This window comes from Numida meleagris, chromosome 19 (genome assembly GCF_002078875.1).
Source record: "Numida meleagris isolate 19003 breed g44 Domestic line chromosome 19, NumMel1.0, whole genome shotgun sequence".
Classification (NCBI taxonomy): Eukaryota; Metazoa; Chordata; class Aves; order Galliformes; family Numididae; genus Numida; species Numida meleagris.
Genome location: NC_034427.1, coordinates 3870748 through 3895333, shown reverse-complemented (window position 1 = coordinate 3895333; position 24586 = coordinate 3870748). Strand labels below are relative to the sequence as shown.

The 24586-nt window shown below is 43.4% G+C and overlaps 1 long non-coding RNA gene across 14 annotated transcripts in view; it reads right to left on the bottom strand.

Moving 5' to 3' along the window:
• LOC110408423 overlaps nucleotides 1–24586 on the bottom strand; it is a 317152-nt gene that overhangs the window by 173439 nt on the left and 119127 nt on the right. For 13 of the 14 annotated variants that reach the window (XR_002444331.1, XR_002444334.1, XR_002444325.1 and 10 more), the window contains one exon: nucleotides 14263–14448. The exons of the other annotated variant lie outside the window; for it this stretch is intronic. This is a non-coding gene — a long non-coding RNA (uncharacterized LOC110408423). The remainder of the gene's footprint in view (nucleotides 1–14262; nucleotides 14449–24586) is intronic. 14 annotated transcript variants of the gene reach the window in all.

Here is a 24586-nt window from a genome sequence, read left to right as displayed (position 1 = left end):
TACTCACACTAGGAAAATCCCACGCAAGTCTTGCCCTCAACTAAGACAGGTACTTTCCATGACTTCTCCAGGAGAGTTAAAATGTGAATTTTCCCACAGTATTCTGCAAGATAACGATGTTCTTTCCAGAACTATAAGGAAGATTGTCATTTCAGGCTCAGGAGAGACTATAACCACGATTAGCAATTGGTTTGACAACAGCCTGAGGCTTGCACAGGTTAAGAAAGCAGAGCGGAGTTCCCCAGGTTGGAAAAGCCACTTGACATTGAGGCATTCCCCAGCTGATAATGACAGAAAGGAGGCACCAAGTAAATTATCTCATGATAATCTAAAAGATCTGGTTTCTACTCTCCACCCCAGAAAAGTGTTACAAGGAATAAAGAACTACTTCTATTACTAAGATGTCAATTAATAAGTGAAAGTTCTAAAGTAGAAAAAATGACTGAAGCTTGGAAGATCTGAAATTCAGATTCCTTCCTATGCTTTCTGCTAAAGGCTATCTTTTCTAACTGGATTTCATTAAACATTGGAATTCATGTGCTATGGAAACTCCAGCATTTCTTCATTTGGTTTTCTTTTCTCATTGAGACAAAAATGAAATATTTGTCAAGAGGAAAGGGTGGAACACGAAGTTCCAAAACAATTTTTACTGGAGAGTGTAGAAATACTTTGTTTTGCTAGTAAGAAGTATTTCAATATGCCCTGTTAGAACCAGTTTAGATTACATTCTACAGTGAAGTCCAACACTGTGATGTCTCACAAGGGATGGAGTTCGACGCTGTATGGGTGCCCTCTCCTACAAGGAACATGGTTATACCCCCCATGCAAAAAGCTTTGATTTTGAAAAACTTAATTTTCTACCAAAACACCTTCAGCAGGAAGCTCCTGAGCAGTTTTTCTAAAGCTTCATTCTGGAAAAGGCTCTCCAAATTCTCAATAAAGCAGTCTTCCTTTGAGATCAGAAAAACCATATTCCCCTTGCAGCTTCCAATTCTCCAAATACCACATTCAGAGAAGTATGAAACGGAAAACCATTTATGGATGAATACTGCTAACTTTTTTTACCTGAAAACTTTTCAGCACCAGATCTAGATGAAGATTTGAGATAGCTCTTGCGAGAAAGCCCTTGCCTAGTCACCATTCCTTGACACTGTAAGATCTTCTCAGCATCTAAGAGTTTTGCTGTGTTAAAACACATCAGTGATAAAGGCATGAAGAAGCCAGGACATAGTTTTTGCTCATACAAAGCCATCATTGATTCCAAAGAATCTTAATGTGAGTTACTACACAGTGATAAAGGGCTTAAGTATTCCCCACCGATCCCCCAATAATAGGCAGATGTTATCAATTTATGCAGGAAATACCCAATCTGCTCATCTGCTATTTGTATGCAACGAAAACTGAGGAATATGCATTTAATTACTGGTGTGAATCCTCAGAAGGGTATGGTTTCATTAACACTAGACCCACACCACAGAGCACTCTTTCCCACAGAAAAAAAAACACACCAAAACCCCAATACCCCCTGTCCCACCATCACAAAACCAGAGCAGGAATTATTTTGTTGGGAGTTATTGTTCTATAAAGATTAAAAAAAAAAATCAGATTTCACTATTAATTAGATAAGCGTGTTCAAGAGAAAACAAAAAGCACGTGGTTAAAATAATTGGGCCATAAAGCCCTTTGGCTGTGAGACAGGACTTTCTGTTTTCAGCCTCGGCCTTCCAGCAGCGTGAAAACAAGACTTCTCACAGGCTGAGGAATACATTTGGAGAAAGGCAGCTCTTCCTTTTGGACTACACTCTCACATTGTTCTGAATAGAATCATAGAATTGCTCAGGTTGGAAAAGACCTTCAAGATCATCAAGTCCAACCGCAACCTACCCATACTACCCTAACTCTAACAACCCATCGCTAAATCATGTCCCTGAGCACCGCATCCAAACGGTTTTTAAACACATTCAGGGATGGTGACTCAACCACCTCCCTGGGGAACCTGTTCCAGTGCTTTCAGCTACACACAAATTCACCACCTCAGCCCCTGGACTGGGGCTGGTGCTGCCTCCTGCTGCGGTCACCATGGGCTGCTCAGGCCGGCAGAGCAGAGCTGGGCTCCCAGCAGCACCCTGCTCGCTTCATTCTGCATCCAAGGAGCCTCCTCTGCTACTGCCACCATGTAGCCTACGTGCCAGGAAGGGTTCAGCTAACAAAATGCTGCCTACTGAAGCCAAAGCAGCTCCATATAGGTAAATAACATAAAGAGAGTGTCTGATGGCACTGTCTTGTACTGATAAGTCATGGCTATCTTGGATCATTCTGTCACACTCGTTGGAGACAGAGACCAGAGCTGCTTTCTAATTCTCACCGTTTTTATAAGAATACACTGATTTGTAGCTTCTAACCCCACAAGAAGCTGTGAGCATCAGCTCATGTCTGGAGAAGCTTATCATTGGAGCCTCCACCTCCTCTGACCCTGATTCGATGAAACCCCACTTCTGAGCTGCAACACGAAGAAAAAACGCAAACTAGCAGCATTATAGATCATTAACCCAGAATACAATTCTCTTCACGAAACGCGCGGGATAAGACAATGTTAAAAGGACACAACTGAACGCACTGGTGTTCATTTTTAACCTCGTTGCCTTACCTCCGGTAGCACAACCAAATGTAATTACAGCCAGCAGCAAAAGGAAAATCAAGATCACAGACTCAATCCTGATTAAAATAAATAAATACAGAAAATATAGAAAGCATATGGGCACTGAAGAGCAGCATATGGATCACGTCCTGAAGTACAAGGCCTACCATATGCTTACAGAGCCTGGTTCAAAGGAAAACCTCTCTCCCTCCTCCCGATGTCTTTGGCTAGGTCACGAATCAGCTGCCTCCCAACATCTTGTGCCATTGGGCAAGATTGCTTTTGAATAATAAAGCAAGTTTCAGCTCAGCATGGGGAGAATCCCAGGTAGAAAATGGACAGATGGCAGGTCCTAGTTAAGCAGGCAGAGACTGAAACGAAGCACTCCCCTTTGCCTTCTCTCAGACCAACCCGTACATTGTGTCCTACACCAGCTGTATGTATCTAACCCTCTTTACCTTCTGTTTCCTTAAGAAAACAGTTCTTAATTTTTTTGACCTCCTGTGCTGACCTCCCAGCCCTGCAGGGAATGTTAATGAGCTGTTAACGTTGTTTGGGGTATGGCATCCAACCAGTTTGTGGAGTTCTGTTGTAGCCTCTTCCTACCAAAGCTCCCGTTTCTTCATGCTTCACTGGCCCTAACCAACCGCATCTGCCTGTGGATGTCTAGCATATGTTATGTGCCTGGCACTGCCCCACAGGAAATGATGCCTTGCAGCTCTTTCAGTGTTTGGCATATGATAAGGACAATTCAGACAGCAATCAAGGAACAGGATTGCTCAAGTGTGGGGCTAGGAGAGGAAGAAGGAGACAGTGATGACTGAGCCCGAAAGAGAGGATTTCCTGCCATACTGCAACTGCAGTGATAAAGGGAAAAGATAGACTGTCCTAGATGAATGCAAAGCTAGTTCTGAGAACTTGAAAGAGTCAGGAAACACTAAGGTCTGCAGCGCTGTATGAATTCCACAGACATCGTACATGAAATGTATCTGTAATTATCAGCCATGTCAGTATGATCAAGGGGAGCAGAGACAACAGCTCCCTGCTCAGAGAGGCTGACTGTCTTCAGCAAATTGGGCCAGGGACCCATGCAGGGCCTTGGCTCTTTGTGCACATGGGAGCAGCGTGTGCTCCAGGCTGGTGGCTGCTGACAGCAGCACTGATGCTGGCCAGCTGCAGGGCCATCGCATCTCCCCCCAGCCAGAGCCCCCCAGGGACATGGGCTGAGACATAAGCTGGCCATATGGCCAAGCAGCATGGAGAGGAAGGAATCCTGTCCCGAGGACTGCACAGGCTGTCCAGGGAATGTTGTTCCCTCTGGCTTTGGCACAAGTCACTATTAACTCTCACTTTTACTTTAAGCAGCAGGCAGCATGCAGAATTGGGGTGTTTGGGTCCCTATGGGGCACAGCTTTTCATGTCAGATTCCTCCAGGATTGCTAACTCTCAGCATTCAAAAATCAGGACTCAGGACTTTCAAGGATGCAGCTCATCGGAAAAAAACATTCAATTTTAAAGTAATAGTCACGTGTCTTCTTTTTGAGTTTTAAATCATGATTTTTGATCAACTTCCTGAATGTTTTCCCCTGTCTCGGAGGACCACACATTCACCTAATTCTAGAATGCCAACAACTCTGGCTTTAGCAAAAACACTGATAAAACTCAGGTTAAGATCGAAATTTAGCCTCATCACCATGTGGTTATTAGGATAATGCCAACGTTGATGCAGGAAAGCTTGCTTTTACTGCCCTACCTCTGGAATCAAATAGCTTTAAATTTGCATTAACTTGGGGGGAGAGGCATTATTATTTCATTTCCCTGTTTATTTTGGAGTTGCTCTTGCAAAAGAAAATAGTTGTGAGAGATGGGCAAGGAAGGACAGAAATGGGGAAAGATGAATGCCTCAGATCAAATCATTCTTCTATTAAAAAAAAAATAAACGCCCAAAGCTTGGAGCAGCCACAGCTCAAGCCAGGAAGCAATTTCACAGCACAGATTTTTGAGTCTTCAAGACTTGTTCAGAGAGGGCTGACCTTCAAAACACAGCTCTGCACCCAAGCCCCTTTCCACTTCTGAGCTCAGCACTCCATTCTCTCTGGAGCAGCCTATTTCCTCACACTCGATAAAATGATGCACAACAACACCCGTTCCTCCTTACAGACAGATTTCCCGTCCTCCCAGCCTCAGCACAGCTAGCCAGACTGCCCTCACGTCACCATCACCATCGCACATCACCACTCACCAAAGATTTGCAAAACAAAAAGGAAAACCTGCAGGAGTGCCAACACAAACAAACCGTGGTAAGGACGGTGACTTACAGCATCAGCACCATGGAAATGAATCCCTTAGGAAAGGTGAAGTGGGAGCAGAGTTAAACATTTTGGCACTAAGTTCACTACTTTATCACGTTCTCCTCTGAGATTACATTTTCCACACATCTGAGGCTATTTCACGAAATATATTGTTCTCCTCTGTACAAAACTGGCCTAATATAAAATAGCACAAAACTGACCAGTTCCTATTCAGTAGAAAGAGCTGTTTGGGGAATTATGCTCCTGAACACACTGGCATATGAAATATAAGAACTTTATCTCCATTTCTAGCATAGACAAATCCTGGTTTCCAATAACACACAATTAATTGGAAACGAAGCCAGGAGCTCACAAAATTATGTAGAATATGCAAATTTCAGAGGCTCTGCACTAATTCTGTTCCAAACAGCTAACAAAATGATACTGAGAGCACAGAAAATATCACTACATCGAAGCAGTGCTAGGTGTACAAAACAGATTAACATGCAAGTGAAGGGTTCACCTTCTGTCAGTAAACAAAAAACCATAATTTATTAAACAAAATGCTTCAGTTTAATTTTGCATCAAATGTTAGATTTATACTCAAAAAGTAAATAATTATTGTGGGGAAAAAAAAGAGACTAAATGCATATAATCTTAACTGTGGCCAAGAAGCCCAAGTTTTCCTGTCTTTTTCCTATACATTTTCACAGATCAGCTTACTTGTCAAGGACAAAACACGTTGAAGTTATTCAGTAACTTAGTCTGAATGTAATGTGTGAATGGATAATGTCATTTTATCTGCTTCTTGCTCCCTTTATGTACTTAAAGAGAAGAGGTCTGAAGTACCAGAGAAAGCACAAAACTCTGTATCTGGCGTGCTGGCAACAATGTTCAGTTTTAATGTAGACTTGGCCTCGTAGGAATAAAACATAAATCCTATCACAAAATCCGAGCTCTAACTAATCTTCCATAGGGGATATTGCAGCAGCTGATCACCTGCACACCCTCAGGAGGAAGAGGGTCTGCATTCGTGTTTGTAAATTCTGGATTACACTTTCACAGGTCGGCTCCCTGTCTTTAGGCCCCCCGCGCTCTGGATGCGTGAACATCTCCGTATACATAACACAGCAAAGAACACAGGCTCACGTTTCAGTTTGAATCCCACGCTACATAAAATCTGTACTTGTCAAGGAGAGGCATAAGGCACAGGAAAATAAGCATGTAATTTAGAAGAAGCAGAAATAGAGCTTGGAACATGCTCACACGAAAACTTAGTTCAAGTGAAGGATCAGTTCATGACCATACCTATCTACGAAATAAAGTTGTTTGGTCAGTGACCCCATACTTTCCTGTTGCCTAGATAACTGGATAGCACACTGTTATAGCAGTGCTGAGGCCTGTGCTCTGCCGTGAACTTCAAGAACGTGCAGCCTGCATCAAGAACCATGTTCAATCAAGTAACAGCAAAAACACAGGGGAAAAAGCAAGCTTTTCTCAAACGAAGTAAAGATCATATTGGTAAAGAAAGCACTAGCCATCAGTAAGGAAACTGGAAAGCTGAAGAACTGCAAAGATGCCAACTCCCCAGGTTAATATGTGGTTCAGGAGGGAACGCGCGCGGCCGCGCAGGGAGTACAGCACGACCCGCGTAATTCTGGTTGGAGCAGGAGCAGGGCTGGGCAGCAGCCAGGCCTGGATCATCTCAAACTGATAGAGGGAGCACACGTGTTTAGAGAGAGCGAGTGCCAAATATGCAGCTCCTCGCTTCCATAAAACATAAGGTGTTTTATTTCTGCATCAGATGTTTCAAACACAATTGACTTCTATTAAGTTTCAATGTAAACCACTTTGCTTTCCTAATGTAGCATGAACCTTAACTGTGGCCATTTCAGAGACATTACGTGGATACCATATTACCAAACAAAAAGACACACATTTGCTGTCTCTCAGAAGAATATTTTTTTCCCTTCTCTCCCTCACCCTGCCTGGAACCTGGAGCTTTTTCAGCTTTTCAGATCTTTCTCAAATATATTAGTACATATGTTACGGCAATTCTCCTAAATATTTATCATAAATATTATGTTCTTATTAGTAGATAGCCAAAATGAGTGTTGGCATTCTTTTGTTTCACAGGACTCAAAGAGGAAAGAACTGCCATAATGCACTAACTAGAAGGTATTTACCAGCTCAGGGTAAGCATTTTGTGGGCATCAAGAAAGAGAATTTCCCTTCCCTCGTGCAGGTCAGCTCACTGAGGGCTGTCTGCAGTAGGCAGTGCATTTGTGTTAAATACCTCTGGCAGAAGCCTCACTGCTTCGCGTCGTGCAGTCACGGGGATACGCATCGCACTGCGCTGCCGATCAAAAAGGAGGGCAGTTGAAAGGACTTCCTTTAATCAGGCAATAAGAGAGGCTGCTGATAGTTGGCTGCTTCTGGCTCACAGGCTAAAACCTGATCACAGGTTTCCTAACAGCAAATTATAGGAAAAGCCAAGGAAAAGTCAGTAATTTCAGCTGGCAAGCGTTCACGGGACTCCTTTCCTCAGTTTTGATTCATAAGCAACTTTGTGCAGCCCACGCTCCAGGTCTGCAATTCTAAACCTTGCAAGCAAAAGCTGAATGCCCTGTTTCTTGTCAAGGGAAAAAAGCACTGCAAGTTGATCACGAGGGCTCTGGTGACAGCGACCTCAGGCTCAGGTCTACGGGTCCAGCTGAACTCTGCAGGTTGCATTTTGCCTGCTTGTTTTTTCATACAACGAATCCCATTTCCTCCTCAATTAGCCGAGAAACAGACCTCTAATAAACTTCCATAAGGCCTCTGCTTAAGGAAAGTAAACAGAAGGAAAAACAGCCCTTATCCTGAAAACTGCTCTTCCAGTTTCCATGAGACGTGCCATCCTTCCCCCGTAGCACGCTGGCACTGCCTGGAGCTGCCCTCCTGCCTGTGCCCATGGCACAGACACCCACACCAGCAGCAACAGGCCAGCAGTCTGGTGATTTTGCAATTATTTCCCTGCCGCAGCTGCCAAAACCTTTTTGGGGATGCCCAAATCCAGAACTGAGCAAAATGTGGCCTGAAGCTACTGAGATCCAATGAGTCCTCTGGAAGAGTATTTACAGCGTTAAGAAGAAGCAAGAACTGCCTCTCTCGTGTACGTAAGGTGTTCCTGGCCTCTGAATGAGGCCCTTCCAACGCAGCCCCTACCCAAAACGATGAGGGAAGCAGTGCCCGCCCCGTGGCCTGCAGCAGCTGTGCGAGCGAACAGTGAGCGAGCCCACTGCGTGCAATGGATGAGGTGTGAAATTGGTTCTGTCATCTTCGCACACAGCACAGCCAGTCAGGCCTTCCTGAGGGGCTCCGCAGATCACCGTTTCTACTCGTTTAACTCAAGATCAAGGCAAGAGCACACAGGACCCTGCCCTGCTCTTCCCCACTGCACTCCGTGGCTGAACGAATGAAGAACTTGGCATAAACCCACAGAGAAGAGACAAAGACAGGGGGAGGGAAAGAATGACCACTTCACCTTTTGCTGCTTCCAGTGGGCCCTAATTAGGAAGCTGGCAGTGCCACCCCGCAGCGGGAAGCCCACATTATTAACGCTGGCACCGAGAGCAAGCCGACTGCAATCTGCAGAGTGGCTGCCCAACTGGCACAGCCTCCTGCCGCTCCTGGCCCAAACACCACAACAGATGTCTGAAGGCTCGGCGCTTCTTTCCCTATCCCCAACTCACATGACCCTATACCAGAGCTCAGATGCACGAGTGCCGAGGTAAAGATTCTGAATGGGTCAAGGAAACATCCTTAGGAGGGGATTTCTTCGAAGCATCCCTCAATCTGAACAGTCCACTGGGGCTGGAAAGGAGCGTGCAGCCTGGTGGGGGCATGCAGAAGTGTATCACCATTCAGCTGTAATTACAGCAATCTGCCATAGTCAGAGCAAAAAAAAAAAAAAAAACCAACAAAAAAACCCCAAAAAAACAACGGCCTTTCCTCTCTTGTTATTCTGAATCATTTGTAGATGTTCATGTTTTAATCATATTTTTCCACATGAATCAATACGAGAGAGAGAACGACAGAGAGATAATTATGTGCGCTGAACAAATATTCCACCTAACAGAGGTTGTGCTGCTGGTAATTAATGAGGCACTGCCACACACTTGTCAAGTGCAACCGGCTCTTTAAGGGCAAGCCATCATTTCAAATCCTGAGCTCACAGAAATTTAATGAAAAGGGAAAGAAAATAATAAAGATCTGCACTGTCTCCGGCAGCACCGCGTTCTGAGGAGCTCTGACCTGGAATGCAGAGCTGCGCGGTGCCAGTGGTGCTGGGAATGCAGAGCACAGCCTCGGCCCTTCCGAGCAGGGTCAGGGGGCACAACGTTCCCAAAGAGAAGAGATGTGGAGTTACGGGAGAGCTGCGCTGAGGCTGAAATGCAGAATGTTTGCTTCAACTCCATTCTCTTGGTTAGAAAGTTTCCTTCCCCTGACACAAAAATCTCCAAGGTGCTGACTGGGATTTTCGAGGATTCACATTTCAGAGGTAGCCACAACCCAGACTCCTGCATACAGATCCTACAGCAACACAGGGAGTTGACATCCGGATCTCCCAAAGTGTCTATCAGCACCCCAACCCCTGGGCTTCCCGATCCCTTCCTGCTGAATTTAACTTCCAGCATCCAAATGAATGTTACAATCACTGTGGTGTAGCAGCGAGCATCTAGCTTGAATTATAATACGCTACGTAATACGCTACCAGTTCAGGATGCCAAAAGCACTTCCCTCTTCTCCCTTTCCATCCTAGTTCTCCTGTTTCTCAGCTTTTAAAGACCCCCTTGTTCTTTCTACACATGCATTGTGAGACACAATTTATTTCTGCAACACATCATTACAGCAATAGAAGTGTGAGAGGAGGTGGAGACAGCAGACAAGCAGAGGTGTGAATGGGTGGGAACTACTAAGTGCTACAGTGAGCCACCAGTCAACACCTTAAGGTTTCAAAAGAAGGGGGGGAAGGAGCAGACGAATGTATCTTCGTGTGCTTTGTAAGTTTCATGAACATTAGGGAGCTGCTGCGCCAAGGCAGACGCTGTCTTGCAGAGATATGCACCCAATGCACTTCAGTTAGCCACAAACAAAAGATAGAGCTGTACATATGGCAGTACCAGCACTCCAGCATCTACCCCTTACAGTGGTGTAGCCCTCTCTTTATCTCCTTCTTTTTTGCAAACAAGAAGGAAATATTGTTATGGGGGGGGGGAAGTCATTTCCTACATGCATCCAAGGTAGCATTGGCGGACACAAGACACTAAACAAGCACAGGGAAAAACTCGTACATTTTCACATTCTTAATTTTTCACAGCAAATTTCTCTAGCATCATTTCGCCATCCCAACTCTTCAATAATATCACTAATTTTACTGGGGGTAGGGGTGAGATGTGAAGGGCCTTAAATCCTCTCTTGCCAAACAGCTTTAAGCCACTTGCGCAGCTTAGTACGATGGCTACAGATTCAGTGAGACAGCCATACAGAACCAGCACACCACCCATCACCATTTCTGAGAGTGTGATGAAACCCTGCTTCTACTAACTGCACCGAGGCTACATCCACAGAACCCAAAGAAGCAGGAAAGGAAAACCTGTAAGAGATGATGAAAGAAGACAGCAAGAAAAGTATAATCCCCAACAGGCTGAGCAACTTCCGATGTCAGCATGAGCACTTGTACCCCATATTCGTTGCCAGGAGCTGCTGCAGCAGGTGCAAAAATGCCTTTGCAGAAACCAGACAGCTAACAATAAAATCTTTTGTGCATGAGAAGGAATAGTTGCACTGCACACAACAGGAAGGTGGGAAGTAAATGGATTGGCCAACAAGCTGCTTCTCCTCTCCCTCTCAATACATGAATGGCTGTGTTCTTTACAAGGGGGATTTGGTGGGCTGGCGAGAGTTATAACTCACCTGTATGTATCTGAATAAGAATGAAAATTAGTTTGTAATACAAGGTCACGGTCCCAGAACCAAATATTTTCTCCACTTCTAAATTAGGACAGAAAAATCACGTGCTTGGGTTGAAACTAGGAGAGGGCAAAGTAATTGGAGTTGATGGTGTTGAGTGCACTGACAGTCAGTTTATGAATCATCTTCTCCTGAGCAATTAATCCATAAGGAACCACAGCGACAGCCCAAGCCTTGACTGAGCAATGCTGTCACTTTCTTCCTTGACCTTCCTTCACCTTAAGTCTTCTTTTTTTTTTTTTTTAAATCAGCCAAATTTGCATCACATCAGCTGTGTGTAAGCCTGGACAGAGAATGCATCATGATGTCAGGAACTGTCTCACAATGGATGTTTGGCATACAGAAACCTAGTATGAGAACTAAGATTTTGGTTTTTTTTCACTGTGAAAAATTCCAGAAATGCTTCTATATTGGTTCTAATTCAATCAAAGCTCTCTTTTGCCATCCGCCCGATTCTTACAAGGACTTTAAAAACCTCAGTTTGAGTGTCTACACCCAGTCATGGTACTGGTCATTGCCCCACTGGCCACAAGGAAGGAGACACCAGAGGCACAAGTATCAGCTACGGAACCCTGTGACATCAAGTGCCCAGAGAACAAACTTCATCCCACACCAGCAGATGAGAAGCTGCCTTTGAAAATACAACAGAAACAACTTTCAGTGTGAAGGAGGACAAAGAAGCAAAGGAGAATGGAATAAAGGAAGCATAATTTTTATACTCAGCTGGAGAAAAACACATCCCCAGGAAGATTTAGAGCCATTGCATCTAGTGTTTACCAAAACAAAGCTTGGATTCCCTCACAGACTACTTCCTGGGAGATTCCCTTTATGGAAATGTCTACAGCTGTCTCTATTCAGTTTTAGCTTCACTGAAATCCACTGTCATCATTCAACTGCTTTATAAGTGGCTCACCCTCAAGAGACAGCCTGAAATGCATTTCACATTTCCAGAAACACTAAGGGAGCCGCTTTCCTCTTGTTTTGCGCATTAGCAATTTGCTGCCATCACTACACAACTTTGTAATGTCTTGTGTATATCTCTCCCTCCCTGCTGTACAGGCTTTCTTCCTACCTCTGTTATTCTGCCATACTGCCAAGCCTCAGATTTCTTCAGTCACTGTTGTGCCTTCAACAGGTAATTTTTCTCTAATGTGGGAATTCTTCCTTTCTAATTGGGCCATCATCCAATCTTTACAGAACATACCTTACATGAGCAGGTGCTTCATATCGAGCACAGATGCCCAGAAATTCATGTCGATGCATTTGGGCCAGAAACTTTGCCAGCTCAAGCTTTCTCATTAGACTTTGGTTCCATCCGAACTAGTGCTGCAAAACGAGGAAAACAGATTTTCTCACGGAGCCTCAGCACTTCGTGGCAGCCAGAAGTGGGTATGACAGAGATGTGTATGAACAAAAAATAAGCAAATCCAGTGTAAAAATAAAGGATAACCATGCTCTGTTTTCAAAGAGGGATCTCCCAACAATAGGCACCTTCCTCAACTGGTATTCAGTGACAGACTCACAGGAGTGGTGTATATATTTGATATCTACGTGAAATGTAAAGCATTTTCAAAGCCTGACTATTAGAAATGTATCTGTACAGAGGACAAAACACGTGCACGGTGCTTTTATTTGTACCTACAAACTGAGCAACAATCAATTACAGCTCAGCCATCTATGGCTTGTGTACAAGTGCACATCTCTGAGTGCCAAGGATGGATTAGACAATCCTGGCCAAATACAACTGGAAGCAACGTCGAGGCTCATGAACGTACCCACTCCAGTATGCTGGCAGGTCAACCTCTGAGTGAGCCAATACCACATCACCCATTTCACAGTACAACATTTTTTTTGTACTTGCAAAGGACACAGTGTTTGTGTTGCTTCAGCGTTCCAGAGGAACCGTTCCCGTGCTGTATGTGTAATCCCTCCTTGTGCAAGTAATGCTGCAGTAATAGCAGCCCTCAGCGTTGCCATGGAGTGTAGCAGAAACAGGAAGAGAGACCAGGTAGATGTGTGGATGACTTAGTCACTTAAAAATATATCTTTCCACTGGCCCTGCCTCAGCAGTGCTGGAATGTCTTATTTACTCACGTAAAGAGGAGGTTGTCAGGACACAGCTTCTCTCAGTCAGTCTCCTACTCAGCTGCAGTGGAGCTGAGGAACTGAACCACATTTAAGTCTGTAGAGTGGCTGTTGAGTTCCACCCCCCCCCCCCCCCTTTTCTTTTTTCTCTCTTTTACTTTTTCTTGCCCAGTTTTTTTCCTTTTTTTTCCCCCAACCCCCCCCCCCCCCCCTTTTTCCTTCTATTCTTAATCCAAGATTCAGACGGGAAAGCAGCACCGCTTTCCACTGAAGCCAGGGCGCTTGGGGAAACTTCTCAATTGGCTTTTGAAATCTTATTTCCAGGATTTGGGAGAGCTTTCCAAAAAGTGCCGTGGCCCACCCACATCCAAACAACACTGGAGGAGCCATCTCCTGTTGCAGGACACGTGGGTGGGCCCTCGCGTTCTGGACACTTGTTAAAAATAAATAAATAACAGAACTTCAAAGCAAACTCGCTGAAGCACTTCAGAAATTAATCATGCCTGGTGGAAAAGATGATTAGTGGCTTCTCGTACTCTCTTTTTAAAGCTATTGATCTTGGGCACAGGAAGGAGCTTTCATATTCTCTGCAAGCCACAGATGGTCAAAAGGGTCCTGAGAGGAAGAGACAAAAGGCAACCACGGGAGAACTCTAGAGGGTAACAGATCACAAGGTGTGTCCCAGGAGCACACTAACACCACTGAAAAGGATGCAAGAGAATTGCAGCTGCTGCTTGTTTTGCCACTTTTCCTCCAGCTTTCTGAAATTGTTGTCTACACTTTCTACCTCGGAAGCAGGTAAGCTCTGTGAGCCATATTCCAGCACATCAGACACATCACAGTCACCAAACCAAAGGATCTGCCAAGCCTTTCGTGCTGCCTTCAGATCTACAAACTGAAAACACAGAGCTCATATGTAAGAGGGCAGAGGAAGGCATCATAAGGCAAGGAGAGCAAAGTCTTCCATCTAAGCCAACTGTTTGATGATTGAAACCAGTGGAATCTCCCTCTCTCTCTGGGCAATTTTGTGGACTTTCTGAAAATGGAATTTTCCACATAACAGATAATTGTTGCAGAAAACACAAAGCACAGGCCCTAAATTGTCTTCAGTATAGTCTTGTGCTTGGTCAGATTTTCTTCTGGGAAGCAGTGTCCATTTTCATTTCCAATCAAAATACAAAATAATCTCCATAGCTGACACATACTGTGTTTTCACTACAGCAAAACCCATACCTTTTAATGAACTTTCCTAGGAAGCTTAAAATTGTCTTCAGTGAAGCAGTTATGGCAGCAAGTAAACAGGACCACACTTCTCCCCCAGGGGCTGGTGTTTGCTCACAAGTCTCTGCTGCAAAGTGGGACTCAATGCATCCTGCTCTTCCTAATATTCAGAAATCCAGGCACTGGCCATTCCTCAGCCTGAAATAGATGAATGCTATTTTTAGTATGTGTGTATTAGCATATGGGCCAAAATTAAAATTTGAGCAGTTGTATTTGTGAGTTTGCCATTTCCCTTAAACTACCTTGGCTTTCCGCACCCAGCTCCCTTGCGGCCATGAGCAATGAATGCAGTGGCACAATTACAAGGATGGAACAGCAGAGAAACACAGAGCAGGTGCATGGGAGAGGAGGGAAAAGGGGGGCTGTTTAAATTGGCAAATGTTCCCCCAACTACGTTTTTAGGAAGGAAGGTAGAGGCTCCAAAATGCCTTCACGGAAATAAAAGCACATTTAAAGTCCAAGCAAGGAACCACTCCTCTGACCCGAACTCTCCTTCTGAAAGAGGTTTAAGGAGCTGAGGCAGCATGGAGCTCTTGATGACTATATTAACATTTTAATATTTCATTGCACAATCACTGGAACTATGCTATTACCAAGGATCTCACAGCCTTTAATGCCACTGTGTGATACTCCGTATCAGGAAAGACAAAAAACTCCATGGTTTTTTACCTATCCTTCTCACAATAGTTTTCTTCCTCCCACAAGAAATAAGCGAGTGTTTATCCTGAGCAATCAGAATACGCTCCCTCAGAAGGAACCATTCCAGGAAAGCAAACGATTTCTACAACTGATGAATTTTAGTTTTAATATAAAGAATTTGAGGGAAAAAAAAAAAAAGACATTTCTGTTTCATCCTACTCATTGCTTCAGAGGCACTCCTTGCTGATTCCAGAAGATGAGCAAAAGAAATCAGTAGTCAGATCACATCACCTGCCATATTTTTCAGGGTTTTGGGGATGAGAAAAAGGGAGAACAGGAAACTATAAGGCAAGAGTTCTGGTCATCTCACAGCATGGAATCAGTGCACTAAAATACAGGGTAGCACAATGCAAGATGGCCCCATATCCCATCTGTGGAGCAGAGGGGAATTTTCCTGCACTGCTTCCTAGATGCTCAGAGAAACTCAGAGAGATGCTCACAAGATGCTCGGTTGAAAGAGCATCAAGAATCTCATTCTATTACCAAGCAGACACGTAAAATGTTTCTCATCATAAAGTAAAACGAGTAAGTTTGGGGTACTTTACTGGCTCTGTAAAAGTGTGATAAGTGTAAGAGAAAAGAAAAAAAAAAGAAAACCAAAGGAATTTTGCACGCAGAGCAGCGATGTCTGGAGTAGAGAGCACAGGAGCCAGGAGACTGGTGGGCTGTTCCCAGTGCCATCAGCTTGCAGCAGCACTGAGCAGGTGGCTCAGCATCGCTAAGGCTCGGGTCACTCCGCTGCCACACAGGTGCTGTTAGCACACCGAGCTGCGCCGTCAGGGTACTGTGCAACTGCATGGCTCCAGTAATGAATGACTGCAGGGTGCTACTGAGACCTTTTGACAGGAGTGCTTCAGTGGTTGTAATAGGCTGCAATAAATATTGTTATTTATCATCATTCAAGGGCAGACTCTAGATGGACATATAAGCTAAAGACCTTCTCAAGGTATTTATTATCCCTCTCAAGGGATATAAGAAACTATTACCTCTCCTACTAACATGAAGATGCTGTCTAAATTTTCCTTTAAGGAGCAGAAAGACTTCCACGATCACAGTGTCTGCAAATTTCACTCAATATTTTCAACATCACAGAATTAATGTAAACTGAGTGATAATTACATTGCACGCCGCTTTGTACGGGCATTCCCTAATGCCTGGGGGGTGCTTGTGTCTCTGCTTCCAAAAACATTTTATCATCGTGGCATCTTTTGGTATTCTATATTTCTAAAAGATAGCAAAGGACAGCAAAACCTTTCACAATATTTTCAACACAAAATGAACTAACAATTCAATAAGCCAATTTTCCCTAACTAGGGACTAAAGTGGTAACATATCCATCAAATCAGACATCACACTGGTCCTCTCTAGTACACACAATATTTCCTTTCCTTCCTCTTTGGCACAAAAACATCTGCCTGGACTAATATTCTGTTACTTGTGTTCAAGGCACTCTTTACTCTCAGTTTTACTCTGCGTTTATTGATGTGGACTGCTATTATTTACACACTAGTTACAGAGTTGACATTTTATTATTTTAATTTTTAAACCCCCTGGTGCTACCTTCTGCATTTATTCTAGTCCAGCGCTAATGAGAGCCCCAGTCCTGCTATCAGATCCTCTGTGTTAATCTGCTATTTCAAGTCAATGTGGTTTCAAAGGAACTCAAGCAGGGTGATCCCACTGCTCGATCAGGAACAAAGTTCTCATCACATGTTGGTATGGGACCAACTCTCAGGAGAGGAGCAGCACCAAGTGAGTACTCCAGCCTCTTAATTTTCCTCGATCACAGCACTTTTGGTACAGTATCTCTCAGTGAAGGCTTGAGACAATTAATTAGGAAGCACCCTGGAGTGTGAACAACAGACTATAACCGTCATTTGAAGCCAGTCTTTATTAATCTCTCAAATTTCTGTAAGGAAAGGTGACACACACAGGGATATTTCATATTATACATATTTGCTTTGGGTATTCCTTCTGCCTGGGAATAAAGCTTAGATGCAGAGGGGCCCTTTTGCAATATTTTAAACGTAGCCGTTAAACACGGCTGCACTAATAACTTAGCCCATGTTGCCATCTGAGTGATCACTTCAAAAAGATCAAATAGGCTATGGTGTAGGAATCAAAGAAGAAATATTGAGTCATTTTCCACAAAGTACTCATTTCATTTTGAAGCATAGAAGGTACTACCAACCTGAAGGCAATAGACAGTATAAGGAGTTTGATGTTGAAAGCATCTGTACTGAAAAAGGCAGAATAAGAAAGAGACCTTTAGCCTGGATGTCTCAGCTTTCCATATGGGTGGCTGACAAGCTGGGCTATAGGGTAAACCATCCTGTGCCAAGCACCACGGAGCCTGGAGCCAAGAAAGGGATAATTTCAGGCAAGACCCAGTCTCCAGAGCCAAAACCACTGGCCTGAAAGCTTTTCTCAGAAGGTTTGCTGTTCCCATCACTGCTGGGATGAATTTTAACTCATTATTGATCAAGGGAATTTTAAAATCAATTTTAATTAAATGAAAGATTTCTATCATGGCTTGTTCTGTGTGGAAGTCACACAGACGACATATAAATATATGGAGGCAAATCAAGCAGAGCAGATTTGTAGCTCTTAGGCCCTAAACAGGTGAGAAAGAAGCCAAAGTTACATCTCAAAGCAAATTTGTTATAGTAAATTGCCTACAAGACCTGCATCTTCCCTCCTACCCTTTTTGCTTTTGCCACCACAATTTAGTCAGACTTGCTTTTTCTTACTAAAGCAACTATTTTAATTAGGCTCTCCCTCAGAGCCTAGCACAACCAGAGAAGCAACTAAAGGGCAGTGGCCAGAGCAGGGCCTGCCTAGCTTACCCAGCCAGCAGGTCCCACACAGCAACGAGGAGCAGCAGGCCCACTGCTGGGGCTCAGCCTTCACAGGCAGCAACTCCTCCAAGTCCCATCTCTGGGGCAGGCAGGTGCTGGACTAATGCTGGACTAATGACTAAACTGCCGAATGAAAAGACTGACCAGCAACTTCAGGTAAGAAAGCAAACCCACCTACTCAAAATTATTTTGTGTTTCCCACACTGAAGCCTCGGGAGATGCTTTACACCTTCCCCCCATGAACAGTGAGTACATGCCCATGCATTCCTCCTTCACTAGCTACACCAGGGGCTGTTCTCGAGCTGCCTGAGTTTCCCTGGATAACACTTGTGGGAGAACATGGCTTTCACCTCATTTCAGGAGCAGCTGGCTGCCTGACAACACTGTACGAGCAGTACCTGGTTTATAGAGCAGCTCACAGAGAGGTTCCAATGAAGCCCCACGGAAATCAATGAACATCAGGCACTGATGCCCATGTGGAAAGCTCAAAGAGAGCCCGTTTGCATCTGCCACTACCAACACACCCCAACCCATGGCATTCTGCCCTGAGGCACGAGGTCATCACAGTCCCGGTCACAAGTTCAGTCCCCAAGCTCAAGCTTGCATTCACTTGAGGCTCCAAAGCAGATCAGTGGAAGATGACACAAACAGACAGCGCTGCACACTCACGAGATTCCTGTACCATTTACCACTAACATGAGGCTTTCTATGTACTACAAGCTTTATAATTATTAATTCATTACCATTAATTCATTAGTCGACACACCAAGCTCTCTCAGTAGGACAGTGTTACTCCAGTTCTTTGGGTAAGAAATCAAAGGGCCAAAGGGTTAAAGTGACTTGCCAAAGAACACAGAGAGAAATCAATGGAAAACGTGGAATTAGAACTAAAACAAGATACCCAATCCTTTGCTTCATGTTTAATCCACTTTGCCTCACCAAATCAAAGGCAACAAATAAAACAGTTGAGGTCCCACATGGCTCCTCATAGCCAGAAGAGGTTTTTCCAGCCATAAGGTCTCCACCAAGCCCAGTCAGAATCTGCAAGGCTTTGCTGTGTTTTCAAACACAATGCATACTGCAGTAAATAAGTTATTTTACAATCCTGGCCCAGTTTTCAAAGTGGCCTCAATCAGTGTTGTGCAAAACATTCATGTCCAACCACAAAATTACAATCAGTCTTTGTTTGACTGCAGCCCGTGTCCCCGGCCAGCAGTGGTTAGTCCCAGTTCTTAGGGTCTGTGAACTGTTAGGCAAAGGTTTTTGCAATGTTTCTGCCCTGCTTGTATTTTTCTGAATATTTATAGGCTGCTGCTCTGCAGTGACTTTCATGTTCGAACTGTGTTGGCTGGCGGGGTGGAAGGGGATGTAAATAACAGATAGAGTCACATGTTTTCCACTAGCCCCTCTTGTTTGGCTTCCAGTAAAAAACAACACCATGAGACACGTGTTGCAAGAAAACAACTGCAAGGCCTGACTGTGGACATTGAAATCAGCGTAACGTTATTTCTACACACTTGAATGTTTTCAAACACCCAGTTATTGTGAAATAAAGCCAACTGGAGATTCAAGCAGACCTGAGCAATTAAAACTTGAAGCTTTGCTTAACATTTTAGGGGTCAAGATGAGAAATATCCCTTTCAAAAACTCTTGAGAACAATGAAGCACCAACAGAAGGAACTGGCCTGAAAAGTCTACACTGTGCTTTACCCTGTGATCAGTGCACCCCAAAGCAGGATCTCAAAGCCGAATCATCGCTGCTGATGTGATCAATGGAGAGCGCTGAGCACAAAGGGCTTGTCGCCATTGGTACTTTAAGTAATATCAAACAGCATGAAGACATCAGAAAAGCACGCAAATTTCCAAATAACTTTGACAGCTGTGCATAAGTGTAAACCAGGCTTCACATACATCTTTGTGCTTGGGCTGGCTTCTTAAGCACGGCATACTTTGAGTATAACGGGATGGTTTACTTATTTCTTAAATGGGAATTAGCAGCTTTGATATATCCACAGTGGGGATGCATCCCAATTCCAATGAATTCCAGGTCTGCATAGATCTAGATACACTGTCCCCTGTCAATGCATCCACATATAACCATGCATGCAACTCTGGCTGTTAGAAGGCTTGCTTATTAAAACACAAACACAAAGCCAACTTTATACAGGAGGGAAATAAGCTGATGGCACAACGTAGAGCTGTTTGTGGAAATCAGGCCCGTGTGGACTGCGTCTGTCCAAAAAAACCTCCAGCAAGGGCTAAACAAAGGAACTAGCATCCATTCTTGTGTTGACGGCAAAGTGTTCTCTATTCCAAACACCTGATAAAACAGAAATCTGTATGTATGGCTGGCAAGTCATCCAGACCAGAAGATATCCGCAGAGTTCGAGTGAAACCATACAAAGTAACCATAGAAAAGACACAGCTAGGAAGCAAAACAAGAGAGGGAAAACAGCCTGCGAACATCTAATGCAAACTGCTTGCACTGCCCATGCACAACTGGGTTAAAGCTGATCCACCACAGCAACAAAACCAAGCCCTCTGTAAAATACTCAGATCTCTGAGGACTGCAGGGATTGCTGCTACCTTCAAGTACAGATTCCTTCCATGGGATTCCCAGTGATTCCTCTTCCCCACTACAACAAAAGGACTGGGAGAATTGTCTGTTTTATGACATTTTTGTACTTTCACATAGGTCTGTACAAAAATCTGAGATTATACTGGGTCATAAGAGGGCAAGATAAAAGCAAAGAGTGTGAAATGGGTAGTAGAGTTTACTTTGTTTTCCTTGTTACTTTTCTTTTCCAAAATTATGGTTACTTATGGTGTAACTGTTAGGGAGAAAGGAGATGCATTTCCAAAGTTGGCCGTTGGATGCTCCGTGTGCTTCTCATAAAACTAACTGGATAATTGCATTAGAGGTTCACAGAAATGTTCTAATAATGTAAAATGTATTTTTTTTTTCCTTGGCAATTTTGAGTGGTGTGTCTCTCCCCACAGATTTTCAGTTTCAACTAAAAAATGAAGTAGTTTTGCTTTGTAGCTATGATGGAAATACCGTATTTTCTACAGAAACCCTTTTTTTTAAACAAGATAGTTCTTTCAGTCAAAAAAGCAATTTTCCATGAAAAACTCTCAGTAGATAAAAAACGTCTTTCATCGTTTCTAACTCTTTGCTAATTCACTTTTAAGGATGCAAGAGAGGGAAAGACCTTTCTGGCTTTTGTCTTGTTCTGCCCATCCTTCCTGTATTTGAACATAAGAGGATTTCAGCGAGCATTAAAGCTGCAATACAGACTGACTGAAACACGGGCACTGCAGCACACAGAGTACAACACAGTTATTACAATGACCTTTCGTGATTATCTTGTACTCTGTCATGAGTTAAATGAGGTCATTACTGATGTTACTTGCATTCCTCTTCCTTGGCCCATGACTTCAAAGACTAATGGGCCCCTTTTGTCACTGAATTCTTGTCAAAACGTTCAGTCCAATCAGACCCTTAATAACTGCATGCAGGATAACATTCGCAGATGAAAAGAACATGCAGACACATGCCTCATACATAATTAATCCTTCCAATGAACCTTCATGAATTTCAAAATTACACAAAATGGAACAAATCCAACAGATAGTCTCCTGTGGGCATATGAGGTCATGTATCCTGCTAGGAGGGTGAGAAAGTGTAATTCTAACATGGATACCCAGCAATGACTCACACAAAGTCAGGAACTGATTTATTTTCTTGTCCTACAGCTATCCCGAGCTCTGACACTGTTATCAAAATACCAAGAAACCTGTCTATCCATCCAGAAGATGAGAACCCAACACTCTCTCTGGAGTCTCAAGAAGTCCTGATCTCACTCTCCGTGCTGCTGTTGTCAAGGTGGAAAATTCTTTCAAATGTATTTTGCCCCTTCTAGTTATTCACATGATCAAGCAATGTTCAGATTTCTATCCAGAAAGCTCTGCTCCCACCAAATAACTGTACTGGGAGAGGGGGTGGGGTGGAGAGGAAGATTTGTTCTTGGAATCACGTAAAAGTAGTGGTTGACAATTTTCTTTCTAATGAAATGTTTGCCTAATTCAGTCCTGGCAAGGCCGTGCACATGTGGCAGCCACATCAAAAGCAGGGGCACTGGCACAAACAGCAGCATGGCCTGAAGTGGTTTGCTCTGCTTCTACATGCCAGCTGCGTGCTCAAACCTCAGCTCTCACACTTACACTGCTGTCCGAGCAATGATCAGCACTGCACTGAGTAGAAGCTTTGTTGTATTCGTCCAGAATCGATGACGTGAACCTAAACTTCTAAAAATTACATTTGTATTTTCCTCCTCCCTCTTAATTCCACATCAGTCTCTCCCTGTGTTATTACTGGTAGGTATCAAAACATGTCAAACATACCAAAATGAATATTTAACATTGACCTTACCCAAATTTTATGGAATGTGTTCGATAAAAATAGCTTCCTTTCTTCCAAGTAGATAGAAATGTTCTAGAAATATTTGTATTTTCAATGAATGAAAACATCATTCTCCATCCAGCTCTGTGCGTGTCTTAAAGCCAACACGCATCCACATGCATTAGATGAAAATCAAACAAAACACGTAAGAGTAAAAAAAAAAATAAACAGATTGAAATGGTAACAAACCCACTTTATGTAAGTGAGATCTTTAAAAGTTGAATTTCTTGCAAGCAAAATAGCAGGAATTGATTTTTGAGACATTGTATCACAGAAAAGGAAAACTCAAAAGGTCAGCAAGTTCTATCCCTTATGCAAGTTGGATAAATATTTCAGGACTACTCCTGAATGACTTCAATCTAATTCTTTGCTAAAAATGCATAGTGAAGGAAATTCTAAGCCTCCTTGGATACATCTTTCAGTGATTCATAACTTTCATCATTTGATTTTTCCTAACATGTTACATAAATCAACATGCAACTTTGCAGTAATTGAATCCAAACACATTTTGACAAAAAAAAAAAATCAGTGTTTTCTTTATAAGAACTTCTTACATAAAGCAAAGGTATCCACCTCCTAAGATAAGTGTATGGTACTTTCACAAATACGTACCACAAGATGATGTTCATTTTGTAACCATATTTGACTCAATTCTGGCCTGGGAACTTCTACAAATTCCACATCCTTTCCTTCCTTCTCATTGACTTGCCAGGTCTCAGCACGACACTTTGCATTTGGCTTTACTGGAATTCAGCTTCTTCATTTTAAATCTCTTTTCTTACTTATCAGAAAGTTTTGAATTCCAGCATCATGCTAAAGAACATCCGCAGCCCTTCCCAGCTCACTCTTATTTGCAAATCTCATACTTCATATTTTTAGCGCCTAATCCAAGATCCCGCTAACAATGTTGACCACATGTGAGCATGGGACAGGCAGCCACAAAACCACCCTTTGATATGCCCTCCAAGTCCGACATCACACCTTTTTACATCATTATTATAATGTCTGCCACCCCCACAACTGCGTATCTATTTTATGATCACTTAATCTTGACCACTTTTCTCTACTTTAATATTTAGATTCACTGTCAAAAGCCTCATTAAAACTACGGCCTATCACACCAACTGGTTTCTCCTAACCCACTGGACTGGTTGTCCAAGAACAAATGAAAAACTGGAGAGCCAATATTTACTTTCACTCGCAGCAGGATGTAGGCATCCAGCTGAAAAAGCAATCCACACAAATTACATCTACGCACTTATCTTACCTGAACAGTTCCAGACCTGCTACCAGGCACCGCAGGCCCAAGCACCTACAGAGTAATTGCTCCTCGATGCTCTTTAACAGGCACCCACAGCATTGTGGTTAGTGCAAAGCAACAACTACAGCTCTGTTTAACCGAACACATGGCATGGGAGGAGGCACTGGTAACATCAATAGCATGTTTTTATGTCATAGTCCAGACTCAGAAGCACTTACCCATGGGTTAGGAGACATGTGCTGAAGGTCTTTTTCATGCAGAAACAATCCAAGCCCACAAAACCAAGTGGTTATAGACTCAAAGGCCAAGGACGAGCCACTTAAAACCATCACCCACCGTTGCAAAACAGTGGAACGCACAGGCCAGCTGTCAAAGCAAGAAGATAGAGGACTCTGAAGGCCAGCCTTAAGAAAAGCAACAGCAACCTTCAGAAAGAAGGAAAGAAACCATGTTACAGTGAGACCTTGTCCCACGCCAGTATCAGAAAGCTGAGAAGGTGCAATAAAATCTAAGGACCACTCTTGAAAGAGAGAAGCTTAAATCTCAGCATGGGACAAGGCTGAGATAAAAGCATTCTGCTGGAAAGTTTATTTGCAGAGAGACTGAATTAGCAGATAACTTTGTCCAAAAAGAGTACAGCTTCCACTCCTAACAGAAATCATCGGAATTAGGTCTGGTATGCACAAACCAGTTAAAATTGTATATTTTGCCTTCGACTGTTTAAGGGACAGAACTGTAATCAGGAGTAACCACAAATATATCTGCCCTTTGGCAATGGTATGTCAGTACAAGGGACTGGAAAACAGTAGTTCATAGCAGGCTGCACCTAAATCCGAGTTTTCAGTTTCACAGTGGTTAGATCTGATTCGGACAAATAAATTCAGAAAACAAACAGCAAAACACATAACGTCACAGAAGCAGAGAGGTTAATGCACTCCACAGTTATCAGATTCATCACTATTGTAAGTTAGAAAAACAACAGTCTGCTGGTAGTAT